Genomic DNA, 4,902 nt, shown 5'->3' on the forward strand with positions numbered 1-4,902 from the left:
TTAATTTACAAAAAGCTTAGAATATTAATAAAGTGATATGTTTAAATGAGTTGTATGTTCTCAATACGTCATGCTCCCTGGAAACCCCACTGTCTGTTTTGTGATTTATTGAAACGTAATGCTGATGTACACAATATGTACTGAATTAGTACATACTTAAAAAAAATTGTACCTCAATACATCGAGAGTACAATTAACTCAATTCGGACTTGCTGTAGAGCATCTCCCCAGCAACCCCAAAATTTAATTAAAGAAAATTCACGTAAATACATACTTTTTAGCAAAAAAGACGCGTAAAAAAAATTGTACTCCAGTTTTTAATGTTGATTGAGTTAGCCATGGCTAGTTAAATTACCTAATTGTCGCCAGGACGCAAGCATCTCCAGCAGACTTCTCAAACGTACGAAACTTTGTATTTTTATATAGATACAATGAGATACACACATTTTATTTATGTTATGATCTTGGTTTCTGGTGAGAGTACCAATATTTTCTTATCAACCAGCAATGGTGTAGTTGCATTGATCATAAACGTATGTACTTATTTTTAGTCGTGCCTACGTGTTTTTTATATGACGTTATTGAAGTATCTTGATAACGTTAAAACGAAGATTAGGTACTTTTATTTTTATTGCTAGGTAGGTACTTATAGGAGTTATAATTCATAAAACCATATTTTTATCTCATTTTTAATTGTTTAACGTAAAATATCACATACGACAAGAAAACATAACAAACAAATCGATTGAAAACTATTTTTAAGTTATCTTATTGACAAAATATCATCATCTAAACATAATATAAACCCATATAAACATTATCACCTAAACATATATAAAACTCGATTGACTTTTTGCATTTTTAATAAAATTAAATATTCATGTAAATAAGTATGTTTGATTGAAATGGTTTACCAAAATTTGTTTTATGTACAGTCATCAGCAATAGTATGTTACACAACTAGGGCCGCAAAAATATATGACGCGCTCTTATTGCGCTCCAAATAAGAACGTGTCACATATTTTTGCGGCCCTAGTTGTGTAACATACTATTGCTGATGACTGTACCTTTGTCTTGAGATCATCATAACAGTACCAGTAAGGTCCCGTTTTACAATGAGCTGTAAAATGACCAAGTCCTGTTGCAACTGTTGGAGGTACAAACTCAATAATTGACGCTAGGTCATATCGTCTGTTGCTTTGCAGCACTAATGTTTTTGGCACTTCTTTTATAGTCACTGACTACAGTCACGACGACTTCAAATATAATATGATCCGATAAATTATAGGTCATCGTAACTGCGCCAAAAGATTGTTCGTTATTACACTTTGTATATTCATTGCTCAACATAGAGTTGGGTAGTTTTAGTTTTACGTTAAACAATTAAAAATGAGATAAAAAATATGGTTTTATGAATTATAACTCCTATAAGTACCTACCTAGCAATAAAAATAAAAGTACCTAATCTTCGTTTTAACGTTATCAACATACTTCAATAATGTCATGTAAAAAACACGTAGGTACGACTATAAATAAGTACATACGTTTATGATCAATGCAACTACACCATTGCTGGTTGACAAGAAAACATTGGAACTCTCACCAGAAACCAAGTTCATAACATAAATGAAATGTGTGTATCTCATTGTACCTATATAAAAATACAAAGTTTCGTACGTTTGAGAAGTCGGCTGGAGGCGCTTGCGTCCTGGCGACAATTAGGTAATTTAACTAGCCATGGCTAACTCGATCAACGTTAAAAACTGCAGTACAATTATTTTCTGGCGTCTTTTTTGCTAAAAAGTAAGTATTTACGTGAATTTTCTTTAATTAAATTTTGGGGTTGCTGGGGAGATGCTCTACAGCAAGTCCGCATTGAGTTAATTGTACTCTCGATCTATTGAGGTACAATTTTTTTTAAGTATGTACTAATTCAGTACATATTGTGTACATCAGCATTACGTTTCAATAAATCACAAAACAGACAGTGGGGTTTCCAGGGAGCATGACGTAGACTGACTGAAATAGCAAGACACGTTCGTACCGTACGTTTCCGTGAAAATACGAAGGAAAATAATAGGGAATATTAGGCAAAGCTCTGCTTAGGTGGCACATTAGTGGCACATACAGTAAACAAACCACATTGACACATCACACGTCACGTCAAACACATGGCCTACCGCAAAACAAGAAAGTCGAAATTTCGTTATCTAATCTCTCTATCACTCTTGCATTATATTCGAGCGATAAAGGGGCAGATAACTAAATTACGATTTTCGCGTTTTTTCCGGTAGGCCCTTGTTAACTAACCGCTTTGATGCATCAATGTCATATTTGTCTGTGAAAACAGGTGAAAACTTGTCAAAAAAACAGTTTAAGGCACAGTATGTATAAGTTAGTCTATGAATTTACTAGAGTCGGTAGTGCTGCACTCTGGCGGCAGAACATTGCAGTAATATCCCCTATTATGCACTACATTTGTAAGTAAGTACCTAATTCTGGAGTAACACGTTGTCAGTTCTTTACTTTAATTAACGAAGTTAAAAAAAACACTGTTTACCTATAAAATGATTGAGTACGTACCTGGGGGCCGATTTTTGAATTTCGACCGCTCGATTTCGTGTATCTCGTTCAATAATATCTCCACTACTAGGCATTTAAATTCGGCTGCTATTTAACTGATCACCAGATTTAGTAAAATTTAATACCAAAAAAATATATTTTACCACCCTAAAATAATAAATGATCACCAAAATAATAACACCATTTTAATGTGAAATGATTACCAATTTTATTACACTTTACTATCCTTTTAAAGAAAATGACACCAAACTAATCATTATTAACCCAAAAATAGTAAATGATTTCCAAATTTCAAACCCCATTTTAATGTGAAATGATAACCAAATTTTTACATCTTGCTATCCTATTAAAGAAAATGACACCAAAATAATCATTGTAAACCCAAAAATAGTAAATGACCACCGAAATTAGAACTCCATTTTAATGTAAAATTATGACCAAATTTTTAAATCTTGCTATCCTATTAAAGCAAATCACTCCAAAATAATCATTGTAAACCCAAAAATAGTAAATGATCACCAAAATTGTAACCACATGCTAATTAAAAATGTGCAAATATTTAAAATATCGTTATCCTATTAAATGAATTTAATCCACTTCGTGACCATTTTCTAGTAGCATTTTATTTCTGTGACAGTCGCAGTTCTAACCTAACCTATATCAATTATCTAGTAGCATTTCGTTTCTGTAAGGGTCGCAGTTCAAACCTAACCTAACCCACTTTTCTAGTAGCATTTCTTTTCTGTAAGGGTCGCAGTTCAAACCTAACCTAAACCTCTTTGTTAGTATCATTTCTTTTCTGTAAGGGTCGCGGTTCATACCTTAACCTAACCCACTTTTCTAGTAGCATTTCTTTTCTGTAAGGGTCGCAGTTCAAACCTAACCTAACCCGCTTTTCTAGTAGCATTTGTTTTCTGTATGGGTCGCAGTTCAAACCTAACCTAACCCACTTTTCTAGTAGCATTTCTTTTCTGTAAGGGTCGCAGTTCAAACCTAACCTAACCCAATTTTCTAGTAGCATTTCTTTTCTGTAAGGGTCGCAGTTCAAACCTAACCTAACCTAACCCAATTTTCTAGCACCATTTCCTTTCTGTAAGGGTCGCAGTTCAAACCTAACCTAACCCACTTTTCTAGTAGCATTTCGTTTCTGTAAGGATCGCAGTTAAAAACTAACCTAACCCACTTTTCTGATAGCAGTTAGGTTCTGTAAGGGTCGCAGTTCAAACCTAACCTAACCCACTTTTTTAGCAGCATTTCATTTCTGTAAGGGTCGCAGTTCAAACCTAACCCACTTTTCTAGTAGCATTTCGTTTCTGTATGGGTCACAGTTCAAATCTAACCTAACCCACTTTTCTAGTAGCATTTCGATTCTGTATGGGTCGCAGTTGAAACCTAATCTAACTCACTTTTCTAGTAGCATTTTGGTTCTGTAAGGATCGCAGTTCTAACCTAACCTAACCCACTTTTATAGTAGCATTTCGTTTCTGTAAAAGTCGCAGTTTAAATCTAACCTAACCTACTTTTCTAGTACCATTTCGTTTCTGTAAGGGTCGCAGTGCTAACCTAACCTAACCCACTTAACTGATAGCAGTTCAAACTGATAGCAGTTTAACATACTTTTCTAGTATCATAACGAAATGCTACTAGAAAAGTAGGTTAGATTAGGTAGGTATAGGTATGCGGTGCGGGGTACGGGGGGTTGAGCGGGAGGGGCAGTAGGGTAATTTTGGCATCAGTTCACTTTATTTGGTAATATGTATACATTTTTTGGTAATCATAGTGGTTTATTTAGGTGAAAATATCGCATTAATTTGGTCTTCAAGATTTGGTGATAATTAATGATTTTTGGTGATCATTCAATATATTTGGTATTTGCATACAATTTGAAGTGCAGTCGTAATTAAAACGGTGGTACTTTTGTATTTTTAGGCCTTATTTTTTTGGTGTTCAGTAATGTTTTTTGGTAAGCATGATTTTTTTATTTAGGGTACCAAAGTATTTTTTGGTGGTCACTATATTTGTAGCCTTTAAATTCTACTAATAGAATTGAAAACGAATGGTGAACACCACTCGATTCTCAATTTTTATCGTTCGTATTTCGAAAATTAGCATTTCACCGTTATCCACCGATTTTCCAGCGACGAAATCGAGCGATCTAAATTCAAAATTCGCCCCCCTGTACCTAGACATTGCTGCTTGCAAAATGCAAAATAAGAATCAACTCAAATACGCTAACAAGAAAATGATGTAATTCATAATCTGAATAATAAACAATGAAATACGTAATTTAAGTGATAGGTTTAATTAAAACGCTAAATA

This window comes from Cydia splendana, chromosome Z (genome assembly GCF_910591565.1).
Source record: "Cydia splendana chromosome Z, ilCydSple1.2, whole genome shotgun sequence".
NCBI lineage: Eukaryota > Metazoa > Arthropoda > Insecta > Lepidoptera > Tortricidae > Cydia > Cydia splendana.